At 33.8% G+C, this 21,349-nt stretch overlaps 1 pseudogene across 1 annotated transcript in view; it reads right to left on the minus strand.

Annotated features, from left to right (window-relative positions):
- Positions 1–21,349, minus strand: part of LOC143231674 (neural cell adhesion molecule 2-like) — a 239,095-nt pseudogene that overhangs the window by 13,051 nt on the left and 204,695 nt on the right. The window contains exons 3-8 of the transcript XR_013017108.1: positions 13,359–13,469; positions 11,205–11,408; positions 10,639–10,932; positions 8,561–8,851; positions 7,395–7,682; positions 2,870–3,172 (exon numbers count right to left, since the gene is read on the minus strand). The product of XR_013017108.1 is annotated as a neural cell adhesion molecule 2-like (transcript). The remainder of the gene's footprint in view (positions 1–2,869; positions 3,173–7,394; positions 7,683–8,560; positions 8,852–10,638; positions 10,933–11,204; positions 11,409–13,358; positions 13,470–21,349) is intronic.

Raw genomic sequence — 21,349 nt, forward strand, 5'->3', positions numbered from 1 at the left:
ATTTTATTTCAAGTTGGTTTCTCGTCATCAATGATAAAGAAACTAATTAAATATTTAACAAGGGAAGCGTTAACCACTTTCTAAACATACAAACCGACAAGTGGAAATGCAGTAATGAAACCTATGGCCATAGATTCACTATTTAATGTCTATATGAAACACAGTAAGTGACGTTTAAATATGATATTACTCCGTAACATTTATGATACAGGTCAGGGTGTATCATAATGATTAGTTCACACAAGAGTTGCCAATTCTGTTATTCGGCTAAAAGTTTAAAAAAACCCTTGTGGCGGAGTATATATATTATTGCCTGGCTACCGTCTTTCTCGTCAATAACACAGAATTAAAGGCAATTATCTTTGAAGACCAGAGATTTCTGGGCTGACTGTTTAATCCTCGCTTACGTAATGTGCCGCCCAAGTTCTATATACCAAACATGTAACTATAGAGCCGTCATCTAACATCTGTGGTAACAAACAAGAACTACTAGCTACAGTCTAGTTCTGTAATCATTGTGAAAAGAACATTAGATATTTGATGTTTGTACAAATCTGTATCAAAGACTTAGTAAAACACGAGCTTATCACGTATGCACGAGAAACGTCACGTACAAATAATAACTTCAGAGACAAGTTCTTACATAAACCTAATTAACCAGCCTCTGTATGCATAAGCCTGCTTCAGAAGAGACCTCTATAAATAAACAAACTCAAGCCAATTATTTTGTGAATAAATTTACTAAGGTCTTCTTTCTATTCCTAACACCATCAGTGCGTTTTGTGTGTGGTGGACAAGGTTATAGAGTATTGCTAGAAAACAAATTTTAGTGAAGAAAGTGTTTGCACAGATGACATGTCAGTAATTTCTCACTTTTATTTACTTGCAAAAGAAACAGCATAAAAATGTATCTGTTTGATACAAAGTAAATTCCTGTTTCTATTTACGTCTTGTGCAGGAATTTGGACGTTGACTGGACTTGTAGCTGAATCTTTTATCTTAATTGACTCATACCTTATTGGGATCCGGTCCGTAGAGTAATGTTATTTTCCAGTGGTATAGTTGTGTTAATAAATTATCTTGATAACATTTATAGTTCATTTTAACACTTTATTAGACTCTCTGAATGTTGAGCGTACCATTTTAGATAAATCTGCAATTACCATAAATCCATTTTTGAAATATTATATCACTGGAGAAGATTAAATGAAACTGTGCCAAGTTTGCAAGAACTTAAATGGATGTATATTCGTCCGAAGTGATTAAATACGACTTTGGCCACAAGTGTTTACCTCGTGACTCAGCGGTCAAATGATAATAACTGGGTTTAGATACTTTGGAATGTTCTGTAATGTAATGTTCTCCAATAGAGAGAGCCAATTTTGGACGTCATTTCCACTTCAAAATTACAACACTTGGACTGAATTACAACGAAAAGATGAGGGATTTTAACCTCTGTAACAAACGAACAAAGATACTGATAGGACGAGATTCATTTAATTCTAGGACATTACAGAACGTACACGTTCCATCTTCACCAAGATATATCAAGTACAAAATTGGCAAAGTTCCAACATTTTGTAAAGGTAAAATACAGAATGTCGAACTAAGTCAATTAAAAAACAATTATTAATCGAATCTATATTTTTTCCTAAAGTTGGGAGTTTGTTTATAATAGCTAAAGTTTCTTTAATTAAAAGTTCAAAATTGAATGCTCTAGATCAGATGACTTCGAAATTTTTAAATCAAGACGGTTGGTGTCTTTGTAATATGTACGAACTGCGGAGTCTTGACGATTTGATAATTTGTAATCACTTCTGCTTGATACTCTCATATGTTTGCAAGTGTAATTGGTGTATAGTTTTACACTTATGAATAGAGATACTAACCCATTTATATAGGAATAAACCTCTTGAAAGAGAGACACTAACTGGCCTAAATAAGTTTTTATCGAAATTGTCTACAAGTGTTATTACTTAATTTGTTACCAGTGCTGTAATGTGATACACACTGAGATTTTAAATACTATAGATGCCGTGTGATACACATTGAAATGTTAAATACTATAGATGCCGTGTGATACACATTGAAATGTTAAATACTATAGATGATGTATGATACACATTGAAATGCTAAATATCAGGGATGACGTATAACACACATTAAGATGCTAAATACCAGAGATGGTGTATGATACACACATTAAGATGCTAAATACCAGAGATGGTGTATGATACACATTGAGATGCTAAATACCAGAGATGGTGTATGATACACATTGAGATGCTAAATATCAGGGATGACGTATAACACACATTAAGGTGCTAAATACCAGAGATGGTGTATGGTACACATTGAGATGCTAAACACCAGAAATGGTGTATAATACACAGTGCGATGCTAAATACCAGAGATGGTGTATGATACACACCGAGATGCTAAATACCAAAGATGGTGTATGATACACATTGAAATGCTAAATACCAGATATGGTGTATGATACACATTGAGATGCTAAATATCAGGGATGACGTATAACACACATTAAGATGCTAAATACCAGAGATGGTGTATGATACACATTGAGATGCTAAATACCAGAGATGGTGTATGATACACATTGAGATGCTAAACACCAGAAATGGTGTATAATACACAGTGCGATGCTAAATACCAGAGATGGTGTATGATACACACCGAGATGCTAAATACCAGATATGGTGTATGATACACATTGAGATGCTAAATACCAGAGATGGTGTATGATACACATTGAGATGCTAAATACCAGAGACGGTGTATGATACACACCAAGAAGCTAAATACCAGAGATGGTGTATGATGATGCCTGATAGAAATGTAATCTTACTTTTGTTCATGAGTTTCTCTGCTGGTCTCAGTGTTGTAGCTGATATTATAACTGGTTCACTGCGACCTTTTGAATTAGCAGCAAAGACAAGAAGTCTTAGAGCAGTTCCTGCGGGAAGTCCTCTCACAATAAACATGGGTACTGGGGACGTTACGTTGGCCTGCAACTTCCCACGTCCCACACTGAACACCTCCAGAATGAAGTCTGCACTCAGCCCTCCGTTGTTTCCTTCCACACATTCTAAGTATATCAGACTTTCCGTCTGATTCAGAACTGAGCAATTGTACGGCGACTCAGGAGGACCTGAAATGTAATAAAATACATCTATTAAAACTTGTTGATAAGTTAAGTTCAGAGAAAATAAATGGAGAATTGTCTTTCAAAAATGTGAAGACAGTAATAAATAGACCAAAACAATACCATGTTATGAAACAACAAAGTTAACTTTCCTTATAATTTTTTGAATCTTTAAAAATACCAAAATAACGACTATAGGAAGAAGTCTTCATGGATCTGATAATTTTAGAATTGTTCTAAAGTAGTGGCTATATTTCTAATACTAACTAAGAAAAAAAAAATCCGATATACATATGGTTGAAAAATCGACACTTGCTTTTAAAACTGTTCAGTTTGTAAGTTAGTTCAACCACAGTAAACAAGATAAACTGCTCTATAGAAGAACGTATGCGTAGTGTTCGATTGCAAACTTAATCAAGAGTTAAAAGCTGCGTTGTGGGCTTTCTAAATGCAAATATCGGGGTACTGCAGAGAAGACAACTTGCTGTAGCGTAGGTGAACAAAGTAATACTTATGTATTGCTTATGCACAAAATGGTAATTTACCTAGAACTGATACGAAGACATTCATATATTTTTAAATCAGCATTTTTGAACGAGTTAATAACTGGGGAAAATGTATATCTTAAAAATCGTGCTTGTGAAGGAAATAAATACTCGTATAATAAAAACAAATCAAAGAAAAGAAAAACGAAGCACAGAAGGAAAGAATCTCCTAGGTTTCGTAACATAGAGATCCTATCTTTCATTAGATTCTCCTCTCTAAGGTTACGGAGTTCTTCGGTAAATCAACCCTAGCTCTTGATGAAACCTATTTGTTAAAGGTCGCGAATGTATTTAGTTTTCTTGTCGTGTTCCAACAATGTATTTCAAAACACGAACCGTGAACAATAAACAGCAGGCTTAGATTTCAAAAGTACGAAGTGATAACTTTAATAAAAAATCAAATAGAGAGAAATAAACAACAAATCAAACCTGATTTTAAATACACGTTTTACCTTATTTCATCGCAAAAAAAAACCACTATGGACATCTAAATCGATTGCTTTATGTTTATAGAAAAACCAAACCACAAACAGATATGAATAGTAATAAGGTAAACTAAACACGATATCAGTTATTACAGTCTGTTGGATATTCATATGGTTTGAGCTGAGTTGAAGTTAGTTGATTTCCGAAAGACTATTCAATGTTTTATGTTTAAGATAACACAAGTTACAATTTTAAAGCACAAAGCAACACCTAAACTAAATGAATAAATACACATTGATGTTATAAAAGAATATTCTATTTGGAAATAGATAATTGTTTCTAGTTTTCTAACACTATTCCCTCAAAATGTAAAATAATGATTAGTTTATAAACAAGTGAATAAATTCGAGCTATTGTTTCCCGATAAAAATGTTAAAATGAGGCTTAATGGGTCACATATTTAGCACGTGTGTCACGCGATCGTTTGTACTCTTTAGATCAAGTTAAATGTTGAAACTGGAACCTGTTTTTACAGGTGAGTGTGTAATACATCAACGTGAGGTGTAAGTAAAATGCTATATAAAACTTATTAAACATAATTTCCTTTTAATACATACAGAGAAAATAACTGATGAAAATAAAATGTTTGCATTTTCAAATTGACGAATCTTAATCTTTCTAGTCCAGTATAATTGAATCCTGAGAACGATATATCGTACTTCACTATCAAGAGTATTGCCAGTTCTTCTAATTCATTGGAGAACACGAATGAACAATCTCTTTTTTGTAATGTTTTATTACCAACTAATCGATTAGTTTACGAAAATAAATCTGTAAAAAGCTTTTTATCAAAGCAAAATTTTAAACCTCTATATAGGTCAATCTTTTCGCCATTACATCATGTAGACTACAAATAGTATGCTATTTTTACCTAATTTTCTTAGTTTCTATTTAACCAGCAATACATTTGATTATGTGAACCAAGATATATATACATTGCAGATTTCTTTAAATCGCTATTATTCATTATTTTTTATCTATAATTAGGTAAACCCATGAACATCTTTTTTATGAACTTTCATTTTGTCGAAATAGACCACTATAAGTGCAGCCCTATTAATAAAGATTTAATATTTTTGTCAAGGGTAACTCGCAACGAGAGAGCAAGTATGCATGAGCCAACGTTTTGATATTGTTTGTTTGTTTGTTTTTGAATTTCGTACAAAGCTACACAAGGGCTAACTGCGCTAGCTGTCCATAATTTAACAGTGTAAGACTAGAGGGAAGGCAACTAGTCATCATTACCCACAACGAACTTTTGGTTCACTCTTTTACCAACAAATAGTAGTATTAACCGCCACATTATAACGCTCCCACGGCTGAAAGAGGAGCATGTTTGATGTGACCCTCAGATTATTAATTGAGTGCCTTAACCACCTGGCCATGCTGGGCCCTTTATGATATATTTGTTAGGTTAAGCTCACTGGTTTGGTTAGGGTTAATGTCGTATACCAAAGCTAGAGGCTATTAATAAAATAGTTAATCTTACCGTAATCAAAAGTGCAGGATTATAAAATATTTCAGATATTATGTTTTGATTATCAAGGATAAATGAATTAAAATTATTTCTTTACGGGGTGGGTTATTTTGACCTACAGCGTGTTTCTCTAGCCATTCTTTAAAAAGGATTATACATTGGTTATAAAGTCGATTATTAAATAAACCTTTGAAAAACTCTCTGTCACTACTGATATACATTGACTCCAATTATTAAAACTAGATGTACTTCCTCAGCGTTTTTTGTTTCAAAAGTGAACGAAATCATAATCAAAGATAAAATTTTGAGGTTCTTATCTCATGCTCTGTTTTAGCCTAAAGAGTGCATAATTATCTTTATGATTCATGGCATGCGCACCTTGTACTGAAGTTAGGAAAGTATGTATTGTAACCTTAAGCATTTCTTATGTGATGCCATTTTAGTGTCAGGTGATTGACTGGCAGACAATACACTACTGTAAAGTTATGCAAGTGCTTAAAACAGGTGACTTGGTGGCTTTTGGTGAAATAACTATATTTTATTATAAGTGGATAATTACTAACGTTACACTTGTTTTCAGATTGTCAAATAATTTGAAACGAAAAGACTTCATAAGCATTATAAGAACTATTTTACCAAAATGATGAAAGTTACATAACCATAGCAAAGCGGTTAATCAGACAGATTTTGAACAGCGTTTATTTATACGCTTTGGTTCGGCATAACTAAGTGTGTTAAGGCGTTCAACTCGTAATCCGAGGGTCGCGGGTTTAAATCCCCGTCGCACCAAACATGCTCTCCCTTTCAACCGTGGGAGCGTTATAATGTGATTGTCAATCCCACTATTCGTTGGTAAAAGAGTAGCCCAAGAGTTGGCGGTGGGTGGTGATGACTAACTGCCTTCCCTCTAGTCTTGCACTACTAAATTAGGGACGGCTAGCGCAGATAGCCCTCGAATAGCTTTGCGCGAAATTTAAAAATAAAAATAAATAATAATTTATAGGCTTAGCACACAAATTAAACTGGTAAAGCAAACATTGCCGTAAGGAAAAAAAACACAAATAAATAGGTGAAAATATACTTTCCTAATTAATTTACAGGGAAAGTTTTATTATTTTAATTAACGTCCACATAGTTATTCACAGATACATTTCTAAAATAGAAAGCCTCGCGCAAGCTTTCCCTAATTTAACAATGTAAGATTAGAAGGAAAGCAGCTAGTTATCTCAACTCACCGCCAACTCTTTAAGAAAAGAATAGTGGGATTGGTCGTCACATTTTAACGTCCTCACGGCTGAAAGGGCGAGAATGTTTGGTTTCACGGGGATTCGAACCGTGATCCTCAGGTTACGAGTGCCTTAACCACCTAGCCATGTCGGGCTTGCATTAAAATTTTTCCATATACATCATTATTTGTAATAATCACCACCCACCGTCGACTCTTGGGGTATTCTTTTATCGACGAATAGTGGGATTGGGCGTATCATTATAACGTCTTCACAGCTAAAAGGGTGAAGGGGATTTGAAGCTGCGACCCTCGGATCACAAGTCGAGCGCTCCAAGCACCTCGCCATGCCTGGCCTATCACTTTCGGAGATATTTTGTTAGAAAACGTTCTTTCAAAATTATGTCTATAGAATAAAACTAAAATGTCAGAAGTACATCAAGTAACACATCTAGAGCAACATTTTATAAGATTAAAAAGAAAGAACTCAGTTACCGGCAGGTACTATAGTGAAGACACATGGTTTTCGTTGTATACCAATGTCGTTTGTACCCCAGCAAAGTAATGACCCATAATCGTCGTCCGTCTCTGGTGTTAAGGTAGCAACACTGAGAGTTCTATTGTTGGTGTATTGTATTTCACTCGACTGTTTAGTGGAACTATTAAACAACCAGCTGAAAGTGACGTCACCTGGATCAGCATCCAGGTTACACGATACGGTGACAGTCTCTCGTATCGCGACTCCGTAGGTTCTTTTCTGCCCCAACTGACATTGTGGAGCATCTACAAGAGATTCGAAACTCGGTAATATTTGTCTACAAACATGAATATATTATTTTTTACATTATTCAACTTTTACATTCAGAAAAAAATTACCTCTTTATACATCAAGACGGCTGGTATAGGTATTGATATTTTATTAAAATAAAGTACAGAACAACATTTTGACCTTCTTAGGTCATCTTCAGGATAACAAAGAGAGTTTACTCTTTCGTCCCTAAGACATATGTCCGGCAAAGGTCAGTTGCAAACCCTCTAAATTACTTAAATAATTACTTAACTTGTTTAGTTTATATTTTACGTTTCATCAAACAATAGCAAAACTATTTCCAAGATTTACTTATAAGTAATGTGTTATGATCACATCATACTTCTATTGGTTTACTTATAAGTGACGTATGGTGATCATGTACTTCTATTGGTTTACTTATAAGTAATGTATTGTGATTACATCATACTTCTATTGGTTTACTTACAAGTGATGTATTGTGACCATATTATACTTCTGTTGGTTTACTTATGAGTGATGTATTGTGACCATATTATACTTCTATTGGTTTACTTATAAGTCAAGTATTGTGACCATATTATACTTCTATTGGTTTACTTAGTGACGTATTGTGATCATGCACTTCTATTGGTTTACTTATGACGTAGAGTGATCATGTACTTCTATTGGTTTACTTATAAGTGACGTATTGTGATCACGTACTTCTATTGGTTGATATGTGAGCGCTGTAAAATAATACAGATTAAGTTATTGTTGTAATTTCAAGTATGTAGTCTATATGAAAAATTAATAGTACTTTTACACGTGTGAGGATATGTCATCTGACATCTTATCCTGATTAACATTTAAAATTACTTATCTGGTGTCGTACATTTAACATCAATGAAAATTTTGTTGCTAATGCCCAAGCCCTCAGTGTTGCTAGCTGAACAGGTAAAGTAGCCTCTATGAGAACGTTGGACACGCTGGACAACAAGCGTTTGGTTATTAATGTTGACTCCAGAAGTAAAATTGTTAGTTAGTTCTTGACCTTCGAACTGCCAGCTTATAGAATGAACCCAAGGAGTAGCCTGGATGTTACAGTCCAAGTACACGTCATTACCTTCTTGGACCTCTTCAGAGGCAAGATTGCTTCTCAGGCGAAGTGTGACCTTAGGAGGAACTGCAGACATAAAGAGAAACACGTGACATCCAATATAGCTCCTGAGAAGAACTACATCTAACAAACAAAGTTCTGCTCGACAATTGTTTATCAAAATAAAACCACAGTTAAAATGATCAAAATAATATAATTCGTTCAGTATCGTGAAATGTGTGACTTGCTAAAACAATGATCAAACGTTGTTATTTGTTCAGTTATAATTTACTTACGTGGTGTTTGATGTTAAGTTATATGAAACACAAGAACAGCGACAGACCAGTAAACGGCAATTAAAACTTAAGACATATTTTAACCTTGTTAATTGTGTCATGATAAACGGCAATTAAAACTTAAGACATATTTTAACCTTGTTAATTGTGTCATGATAAACGGCAATTAAAACTTAAGACATATTTTAACCTTGTTAATTGTGTCATGATAAACGGCAATTAAAACTTAAGACATATTTTAACCTTGTTAATTGTGTTATGATAAACATGATAAACGGCAATTAAAACTTAAGACATATTTTAACCTTGTTAATTATGTCATGATAGACATAAAAATATTTTTTTTCATTCACAATGAAGCCTTAATTATAGCTTGTAAATACAACTTCACGTTTTACCATAATATTTCACCATTATCTTTAGAAGTGTTTGTTTTTCTTGAAAATCACTAAGCCTAATTTTAGAAGTTTTAATCTGGTGAAAGTCACTGAACTTGTTAACTGTAGTACCATTGAAATGAGTATTTGCTTGGTCAAGACAATGAACCTACGTCTTTGAATTATGATGGCAATGAAAACAGTTACTTAGATTGTTTATTTTGTTTTGAATTTCGCGCAAAGTTACTCGAGGACTATCTGCGTTAGTCCTCTCTAATTTAGTAGTGTAAGACTAGAGAGAAGGCAGCTAGTCATCACCACCCACCGCCAACTCTTGGGCTACTCTTTTACCAACGAATAGTGGGATTGAGCGTCACATTATAATGCCCCCACGGCTGAAAAGGCGAGCATGTTTGGTGCGGCGGTGATGCGAACCCGCGACCCTCAGATTACGAGTGTCACGCCCTTAGAAGTGACTTGTATTAATTATTTTTGTACACTACATATTAAGGTTTTATGTTTTGCAAGACAAGTGCTACCAATAATCCTCAACAGATGGGGAAAGCGTTAGTGTAACAATACTGAAATATCTATGCATAAAATATCAGAGAAAAATTAAAAATAAAGACATACATTGAACATACACTTTCTAGATCTAACTCCTTGTCTTGCATACACATGTATAAAGCAAAATCTATTAAAAAACAAATAAAATTACACAGCATGTGAAAAAGAAAACAAAATAAACATATTTATTTTATTTTTAACAATTTTTTTCTCTCCGTCCTTTCCCATCTTATTTCATTCATATCTTCTCACAGATTTATCTTTGCACATCTGTATCATGTTTCTTTAGCACCATACTATTGAAAGAAACCTGTGTTCGATTTTCAAGCTGGCCAGAAACACTTTGAACTCAATTCTTCAATAGTGGTTGTGACTTTATTTTGAGAAGATATTAATTGGAATTCTTAATTTCTCTGCTATCAACTAAAGGTGCAGTGTTTAAATGTTATAACCGTTTAAGTGCGCTGCAATTTCAAAGCTTTGGCTTTGAGTTATTCTATTAATCCGACTCTTATTGTCGCAAAGGTGACTTTAACAACCAAATCACGTAATAATGGCAATAAGATTTTGTACCTGATTTTTAAAATTTTGTAAATACTGCTGTGATTTAAGTAGTGTGTTAAAAATTACTTACAGAAGATTTCCAGTTTCCAGCTATCTTCTATAACGTAATCTATGATATGAGGATTTTTTGCTTTGCAGCTTAAATGCTTCCCATTATCCTCAGCAGATGGCGAAAACGTCAATATGCTCGTGCTGACTCCCGCTCGATTTACGCTCTCTCTGGTACGTTGCATCTGTTTATCGTCCTTCCACCAAGTTATCTTTGCTGCTGGACGAGAGCCGTTGGAAGAACATGTCAAATCGACTTCTTTATCTGCCGGCAGGGGTCGCTGATAAGGATGAATTTTAATTTCCACTGGTTTTACTACATAATAATGACAAGTAAAAGTAATTTATTGGAAAATCGTAATCTGCTAGCTTGTGTAGTATTTTTTTTTAATTAACACAACATAAGAAATATGTAAAATAAATAAATATATTTATTAATAATACAATCACATTTGAGTGTGGCGTAGAAATATTAAACTTAGACAACTTAAATAAATGCCCTATTTTTCATAGCGTGATAGATCAGAAGTAAAAATGTAATTGTCAAATGTCTGGTGTTTTCCCCTGCAGTATAATTGAGCTACTCACAATTTAGATCGAGTGTCACTGCACTTGACGATGGAACAGTGATATTGTTATTCGAAGCCTGGCACGTGAGAATTGCCAACAAATCATGACGTTTCAACTCTGTGATTTTCAATCGGTTTTTCACCACATCCTCAGGTGTAAAATCGTAATCATCGTCTAGAATAGTATACTCTCGCCACCATGTCACTGACGGGCGAGGCTTACCTAGAAAAACACAAAAGTTACTTGGAATGGTCAATCTTATAGAGTGTTTCCTAAGGGTAAAACATTCTTAAAAACATTTTTTTTTTCCTTTTGATCGTTCATATAGGGAAAAGTATTATCCTAACATAAGTCCAAGTGAGGATTATGAATAAATTTATAGATTGTAGGTATGAAATACAAACTAGTTTTTATCTTACGTTTCTGATTCTAATGCAAACAAGTGAATAACACAATATCCTCTCTCTACCATTGTTTCTTAGGAATTTCCATGAAGTCTGCACCACAGTGAGAACCGAAATATTGAATAAAGAGATTAATAATTAATAGTTACGTCTTAAAATACGTTACTGTAGCTCACAGTCATAAGCCATGAAGTCTGCACCAGAGTAAGAACCGAAATATTGAATAAAAGGTTTAATAATTAATAGTTACGTCTTAAAATACGCCACTTCATAAACCATGAAGTCTGCACCACAGTAAGAACCGAAATATTGAATAAAAGGTTTGATAATTAATAGTTACGTCTTAAAATACGTTACTGTAGCTCACAGTCATAAAATTTGTACTTCTTTAAGAAAAGTTTAATAATTAATTGTTAAGCCTAAAACCATACACTAGTGTAGTTCTCAGTCACACACACATTACTTCTCAACAAAAACGTTTGAAAATTTAATCATAAAAAATACGTTAAGTGCTAGACGATAGTTTTAAAAATTTAAAAAAACTTTAGTAAATTCATCTCAGTTGATCCAGGTTTCGGAAGCTGATGGATCTCCGCATTTTTTTATTGACTAATTACAAAGAGATAGAAACACAAACAATAGGCTTTTAGCGTAACTGCACTATTATGGAGTTGCCCCTCCTAAATTTACTTTTGATGCCAACTGGTTTTGAAACTTATGTGTAAAGTTTAAGTACAAATAATGACATTCTATTTATATCGCTGACTGTATAACTTTATCTATTTCTTCTTTAACTCTTGAGATTAGAAAGTTATGAAAGGTGTTTCAACTGCTTTTTAAGTCTCTGAATTAAAGTGTCCAAAAAAGTCATTTCTTCTAAAACTATATCTTTTCATCATAAGAACACCACTGACCATTTTTATCTTTACGCTTTTAAATTTTGGAATCGAACAAGTGTGAACTTTGGAATAGTTCATTACTAAAATAGTTTCACATCATACATGCTTCTCAGACACTAAAATAATCCAAAAAGACAAAAGAATAAAAAATAACGTCTGTTATTGCTTGTTTGTCGCTTGGTAAAAATTAAAACCAAACACTCCAACATTTATTACAATAAGTATACCACATTTATACCTAATAAATGCTAAAAGTTAAATTAGGATAAATTTTCCAAAATGCAGTTTAACCACGTTTGTAAGGGTCAGAAAAATAATGTTTGGTGGTTTCCTGATGTAAAAATACGGTTGTGTATAAATACCATAATGTTAGTCACTTAGGTAGAAATACCATAATGTTAGTCACTTAGGTAGAAATACCATAATGTTAGTCACTTATGTAGAAGAAACAATCAATACAAATACAAAATGTATATCTGAGATTTACTGAACTTGTATTATTTATTTTGTTGGAAATAATACAAATGCTGTTTTTCTTGGAGGTAATTTTGGATAAATTATAACATATCACTAGTTAACAAAATATCATTGTTGTAGTAATATAAACACTGACATGCTGTAATTTTTTTCATGCTGCAAAATTTCATTTCAAACTTTAAGACATTTCTAAAAAAAATATGAAAATTTAAAACGATTATATCTTAAAATATACTTGCGCTGGTGTAAATATATTTTACCACAGAGACATAAATCTTATTACACAATTTTAAAAGAAACATTGGAATACTTAAAAACGTTATTAACAGGAAAACGACTCGAATGACTTAGGAACATCAAAAATAAATGGTTAAATATTGAAGTATACTAACCACCGCTGACGAGGCAGATCAAACTCAAAGACTGTCCCTCGTTAAAAGGTCCTATCAAGCCTTCAAGCTGTCGACCTTGTTCGTCAGTGATTACGGGTTCTCTCGGAGGAACTGGACAAGGAATTATTGGATCGTAAAAGAGCAGTTTACTCAAAGTGGAAAAAAAAAATGTTCTTTTTAGTTATATTTTTGTCAAGCAAATTACTCTTGTGATCGACTCTGTATACAACCGATGATTTACAATCTACATATTTAGTTTTATCTCTTGAGTGAACGGAATATTCAATTAAATAACAAACAAAAACATAATACACGTGTGAAATATGGGTATATGACCGTACAATTATCAAAGAGTATATTACGAACCATAAATAAGTTTTAGCTGTTTTCACAGTTTGAAAATTTTATGAATATCTTATTCAAATGCACTGTGTGTGTGTGTGTTGATTAGTTCAACCGAACGTACATGAGCAAATGTAATATTTCAATTGCTCAACGACTAGCTTAGGCGTTAATTGAGTTGATTTGACACCAGGTGATTTTACTTTCGTGAGAAGGAGCTAACTCCATATAGAAATAAATAAACTGATTTAATACTAAGCCTATAGCATCCAGTTCTGAAGTTAATGATTTACAGTAACCATGTAGTTTTATTCTCTCTACGAGAAAAGCAGTAGAATAATTGAATGTGATTATTTATTGTTAACAACATATACAAACTTAGTTTGTTTGTTTTTGAATTTCGTACAAAGCTACTCGAGGGCTATCTGTGCTAGCCGTCCCTAATTTAGCAGTGTAAGACTAGAGGGAAGGCAGCTAGTCATCACCACCTGCTGCCAACTCTTGGGCTACTCTTTTACCAACGAATAACGAATAGTGGGATTGACCGTCACATTATAACGCCCCCACGGTTGAAAGGGCGAGCATGTTTGGCGCGACGGGGATGCGAATCCGCGACCCTCGGATTGCGAGTCGAGTGCTTTAACCACCCGGCCATGCTGGGCCCTTCTACAAACTTAATGTGTAACAATTGAGATTTGTTTTCATTTAACATTTTGTAACGTATTTTTGGCTTATAATTTTTATTTAGATTTTAAAAATTAATTAATCTATGTATTTCTGGTAAAGGGCTAAAATCTGTTAACTGACACTCGTGAAAATTGTTAAACAATCTTTATTACGAGTGATAAACTTAAGAAAGAACATCTAGTTAGGAAATTTATAAAAAATACTATGATGTATTACCTACTCTCTTTAAAAAAATTCATTTTTTGATTTGGTGTAGAAAATTATAAATTAGAAAGAAGTTTTATTTAACCTAACATTCTGCGACTAGTTGAAATAACACGTAAACCAGAATTGATTTATTACCTAATATATTCTGTTTGTTTAATCTACTGAAGCATCTATTCGATACAGTGGTGAATACTTTAAAATTAAAATAATGTTAACTTCTTATTTAGCACAAAGCTAAGTTTACTCAAGTCTAATTCTACGTGAAGAAAGAAGATAATGTGTTGTGACCCATTAGGGACCCAAATAAATAGGTAATTGTAGTCCAAATTACTTTCTCTCCAAAATAACTTGTTGTTTGTCTCCTAATGTACAGAACCCATCTTTAAACTAATTTCTTGGTGTTCTAATCTAGTGAAAAACATCTCAGAAAGAAACGTTTTATAACCTAATCTGTTCGAAATATCCCCAAGACAGAGTTTGATTTGTCTTTAATTTATTGAGTAAAGCCACAAATTGACGTGGTTAATGCATTAACATTTTCTAAACATTCAACTCGTTGTAGTCTGATCTGTTGAACACAGACTCGAGAATCTAAGCAGCTTGGAATCTCTACAAGGAACTAAGTACTTGTTGTCTTATTTATTAGGAAATACCCTTCAGTAAAAATGTTTTCTATACTCTTATTTAGCTGAAACTCTCCCAGGAAACAGCCAGTTGTAGAATTTACTAGAACATTTCCAAAAATAACTCGTGTTTTCTTATTTACTGGGAACATCTTTAAAAAAAGAATGGTGTGTTCTAACACAGTTGTTCTAAACTCATTGTGTGTTCTAACACAGTTGTTCCAAACTTTATCTTTTACTGTAGAAGCGGAAAAGTCTTTGTTACAAAAGCATACAAACTGTTAGGAGGTCCCTAAAGCAATACACTACAGTATCTGAATTACAGTTCAATGTGAAGTGAATGTGGATATCTATAGAGAGTTGTTTTTTGTTTTAAATAAACTTAAAAGGATGTACAGTTTTCTTAAGATTAATATTTATTCGAAAAGAAGTAATCGTTCAGTTGATGTTTCGTCAGATAGACGGTCGAAATCAGTGAATTCTAACCTGTAAGAAAGTTCACGAGAAAAAGTTGTCTTCTCTAAAAGGTTTTCCAATTTAATCTATTCAAAACATTCGTAAAAAATAGCTTCACGTGGTCTCATCTGCTTTGATTCTTCCGAAGACATAGCTTGTTGCATTGTAAGATTTTGTGGTCTGTTTCCAGAGATAGATTGTTTCTGTCTGATCTACTCGAGGCTTCTCCAAGAATCATCTTGTTTTGATCTAATATATAATTCAATTTCCAGTACAAGGTTACTTTCAAGAAGTAAAGTTACAAACGAGTTGAAAGTGCTGTACAACTCACGAAAATCACCAACACAAAAACTGAATGGATGAAGTTCTAATATAAGGATGGTAACATTTGTGACACATCAGGATATGGAAAAGTCAGAAGATTGAAAACCCAGTACAAATAAAGAGGAGAACATCAACATTGGACAGATAATCTAAATTAGACACCACTTGAAGTAAAAATCTATCTCGAGACGGTTGGTATGGGTATTAACAATTTTTACTAATAAATCAGTTCTCTGGCGTCCTCAGATACAAATTAGGCACCAACAGTTTCGGTCTCATTCTACTGACAACAAGCTCTCTGCTACACACGGGCTCTAATCATTAGTGACCTTGGGTAAGAACTGAAGTATCCATAAAGACGGTCCGGCATAGACAGGTGGTTTAAGGCGTTCGACTGGTAATCTGAGGGTCGCGAGTTTGTATCCCTGTCGCACCAAACATGCTCGCCCTCCCAGCCGTGGGGACGTTATAATGTGACGATCAATCCCACTATTCGTTGGTAAAAGAGTAGCCCAAAAGTGGGCGGTGGGTGGTGATGACTAGCTGCCTTCCCTCTAGTCTTACACTGCTAAATTAAAGACGGCTAGCGCAGATAGTCCTCGTGTACCTTTGCGCAAAATTCAAAACAAACTAAAGACAATAATAATAAACGATCTGCGCAAAATGACTGACAAAGTTATTATTTTCCTGTAATAATTAATTAAGTAATAAAATCCCATACATGACTACGAGAGAGAAATGTATGTGCAGTAATTAGAATACTACTTATTACGCTGTTTCCACTAACGTTTACCGCTATCACATATTTGACCCGTGTCCATGAACCTTAACCTTTCATGTCAAATAAATAACTTTTCATTAAACTGAAACATTGTCAAAGATTCTTTGTTTGTTTTTGAATTTCGCACATAGCACCTCGAGGGCTATCTGTGCTAGCCTTCCCTAATTTAGCAGTGTAAGACTAGAGGGAAGGCAGTTAGTCATCACCACCCACCGCCAACTCTTGGGCTACTCTTTTACCAACGAATAGTGGGATTGACCGTCATGTTATAACGAGCATGTTTGGTGCGACGGGGATTCTAACCCGCCAACCTCAGAATACGAGTCAAACACCTTAAGCCACGTGGCCATGTCGAGCCGACATTGACCAGGGAGACTAAAAATATTTTGTGAGAAAAACGTGGCTTTTAAGCAACAAAACTCAACGTCGTTGACAACAATGACTAAAATTATTTTTTGATAAACAAAACAAAAATCGTACGTGGCACAACTCGACAGCACTGCTAACAAAGGTATATAAAAATCACTTGTAAATAACCACCATTCTTAATAATACCTCTAGATAACTTTGATCAAAAGTCAAAATATGTCAGTCGTAAAAACACAAAATACATTGTTAATAAATGACACAATTTGATAACATTGCGGAGATAAAAGGCTAAAAATTCATAAATAAAACCAAAATTATTTCTTAATATGAACAAGAATATAATAAGAAACATTGTTGACAGGCCACTAATATTTTTATTTCATGGGCCGTAGCTTTTTAGCTTCATACGTTTCCTTTCTTGTTTCCTACAGTCTTACAAGGACAGTTTCCAAGTCTGGCCACATTGGTTTGAAAAACTGCTTAAGTTGCCTTCGCGTTTCCTACTCGTATCCTGTAGTTACACATGATTTCCGATTTTGTTTCTGCCCAACAACTGGACAAAAATAAGAAAACAATCACAGTGTTCCAGGAAATAACACAAACGTATTAGAAGTGGCTCAGCTAGTGTGTTCGTGTGGGATCAGCCACGAAGACGATACAGATTTTTTCGTCATTGGCACCAACTCAGTGACGCTTGTAGAATACCAAGACGAACTATTGAGACATATTTCGCTCTTAAGTACAAGACAGCTCGCCTACATCATGTTCTTAAAGATGGCGGGTTCCCTCTCAGAAAGAAGTGACCAGAAGCGCTTCCTAAGTTCAATAATAATGTTCTGGCTCGTCTGCACTTATGGAAAAATGATTTTTCTAAAACTTTTTTGTTTTAATTTCGTGCAAAGCTACACGAGGGCTATCTGCGCCAGCCGTCCCTAATTTTACAGTGTAAGACTAGTCAGAAGGCAGCTAGTCATCGTCATCCACCGCCGACTATTGGGCTACTCTTTTACCAAAGAATAGTGGGATTGACTGAAAAATTAAAACGCCCTCACGGCTGAAAGCCGTGAATGTTTGGTGTGACAGGGATTCGAACCTGCGACTCTCAGACTACGAGTCGAGTACTTCTTAAGGCTGTGGATAATTTTTGCATAGAAAATTGAAAGATATATAAACTTTCTTAATCAGTGATGTCGAGAAAACCCACTTGTAGAGAAATTTATATGCAAAAACGGTTCGTTTGGGTTGAGAAAATATTTTACATAGAAGAGCAAACATCGTTGTAAACCTGACGATGACCGAAGAAGGTCGAAACGTTGTTCGCTCTTCTATGTAAAATATTTTCTCAACCCAAACGAGCCGTTTTTGCATATAAATTTTCTTATTAGTTTCTAAATGCTGTCATAGAAGTATCGATGTGAATAAAATGTTCGTTGTAGAATAGCTGTTAGGTGATAAGAAAAAATAAACTTAATATATTATCAGTTAAAAAAAAAATATGTTAAGAGTGTCAGGAAAATCACTATGGTAACGAATAGTTATGTTGGGAGCGAAAATTTCTTTCGAAGTTTCGGTTGTCAGTTTGTTCTTTTTTGTATTTATTTATAAGGGATACGTGAAGTTGGGAATCTTTATGTAACTGAACGAACTTATCATAAATAGCGAGAAATGCACGAAAAGATATATAAATAAAATAATCCTAGTAGTATAAACTTTTGAGGAAAATCCACTAAAATCAGATCTGGAACAAAACAGAGATGCAACAGTAATGTCCTCGAATTCTAAGGTAGATCTAAGGATATAAAATTGTTGTACTAAACTAAAGTTTTTAGAGAACACTAGCAAAATAAGGAATCCAAAGAAATATAATTCTTGAAAATGTAAAACGTCGTTGAAACAGACTAGAATTAAAGACCAATCTAGTAAAGTATGGTTCTTGCAGATGTCTGAAAATGTTGAAACAGACTAGAATTAAAGACCAATCTAATAAAGTATGGTTCTTGCAGATGTCTGAAAATGTTGAAACAGACTAGAATTAAAGACCAATCTAATAAAGTATGGTTCTTGAAGATATCTGAAAATGTTGAAACAGACTAGAATTAAAGACCAATCTAACAAAGTATGGTTCTTGCAGATGTCTGAAAATGTTGAAACAGACTAGAATTAAAGACCAATATAATAAAGTATGGTTCTTGAAGATATCTGAAAATGTTGAAACAGACTAGAATTGAAGACCAATCTAATAAAGTATGGTTCTTGAAGATGTCTGAAAATGTTGAAACAGACTAGAATTAAAGACTAATCTAATAAAGTATGGCTCTGAAGATATCTGAAAATGTTGAAACAGACTAGAATTAAAGACCAATCTAATAAAGTATGGTTCTTGAAGATGTCTGAAAATGTTGAAACAGACTAGAATTAAAGACTAATCTAATAAAGTATGGCTCTGAAGATATCTGAAAATGTTGAAACAGACTAGAATTAAAGACCAATCTAATAAAGTATGGCTCTTGAAGATGTCTGAAAATGTTGAAACAGACTAGAATTAAAGACAAATCTAGTAAAGTATGGTTCTTGAATATGTCTGAAAGTGTTGAAACAGACTAGAATTAAAGACAAATCTAGTAAAGTATGGTTCTTGAAGATGTCTGAAATTGTTGAAACAGACTGGAATTAAAGACAAATCTAGTAAAGTATGGTTCTTGAAGATGTCTGAAAATGTTGAAACAGACTACAATTAAAGACAAAGCTAAAAGTTATATTTTTTTACTTCTAGTTTGTAGTCTCAGTACACTTAGTTTTCCTAACATCCAACGCTCTTTCATGTTAAATAAAAAACCTTGATAGAAATAAAATAAAAACCCTATAACCCGAGCGCTTTCGAAAGGTGGACATTTCTTCTTGAATTTGCCTCTAAAGATGATAGGTTCATATTTTGAAAGCGCTTGGGTTATAGTGTTTTTATTTCATTTATATCAAAACTTTTTGAATATGCGACATTTTATAGTATCAGGAAATAAAGAAACTTGTCGTGGTATATTATATTTGTTCTGTCCTAATATTAATACGCAAACTTGTAATCAGTCAAATATCCATTGCTTTAGTCGTGTCTCTACACACGTTTATCATTTCTCATTAGTTTTACTTCCTATGCTTTTAATTATTTTCACTCGTTTGTTTCACCACATTTTAAGTTCTTCCAAATTTCAGTTTGTATTCGTGCTTCCACCATGTGTAATAGAGCTAACTATGTATTAAATTTTAATATTATATTCTCTAGTTCTAATTTGACATCTCTCCTGGTTAAATTCCAATGTCCCGTTATCTCTTCCCCACATTTATCAGCTCCAGTCATATTCATCTCTAAATAAGCGCACACCTCCAGTCGTTTCATCTCTTTGTGTTCTATTTTGACGTTGGTTTATGAACCTTCTTTAGATGGTTAAATTGTCATTTTACTAGTCTATAGTCGTTCTGACTGTCATCAGGACTTTTGTCGGATGTTTAAACTGTCTGATGATCTTCTGTATGAAACGTTGCAAATAATAATGAAGTTTTTGTTATAGATATTACTAATATTTTAACTTTTTTCATCAGTCCTGTCAACTATTCGTTATATATATGTTTAGCTCAGATGCTGTATCGTCGACATATTTATTTATATAGATATTGGTTACATTTTCATTAAGAATGATCTATTCTATATAAGTAATTATTTCTCATCAAAGTTCCGCATAGCTAAGTGGTTAGAGTGTTTGAGTGGTAATCTGATGGTCGTGGTTTCGAATCCTCGTCACACTAAACATACTCGATCTTTCAGCCGTGGGGGCGTTATAATGGAACAGTTAATTCCACTATTCGTTGACAAAAGTAGGCCAAGAGTTGGCGGTGGGTGGTGATGACTAGCTGCCTTCCCTCTAGTCTTACACTGCTAAATTAGGGACGGCGAGCGCAAATATCCCTTGAGTAGTTTTGCGCGAAATTCAAAACAAAATACATCCGCTGTACTTGCGGGTAGCCCATACAATAAATCATGATGTCTTTTTTAACTTATCTCATTATATAGGGAGGTCTTGACTTTATTTTATGTTAAAGAAAGCACGATACGTATACGGAAATTTATCAGGTTTCAGTGATTTACTTGACTCGAATATGTAGCTATCTGCGTCGTTTGTTTCCAGCATACTAATGTTATTCTCTAATCA

Source organism: Tachypleus tridentatus, chromosome 11 (assembly GCF_004210375.1).
Source record: "Tachypleus tridentatus isolate NWPU-2018 chromosome 11, ASM421037v1, whole genome shotgun sequence".
In the NCBI taxonomy this organism is placed as follows: domain Eukaryota; kingdom Metazoa; phylum Arthropoda; class Merostomata; order Xiphosura; family Limulidae; genus Tachypleus; species Tachypleus tridentatus.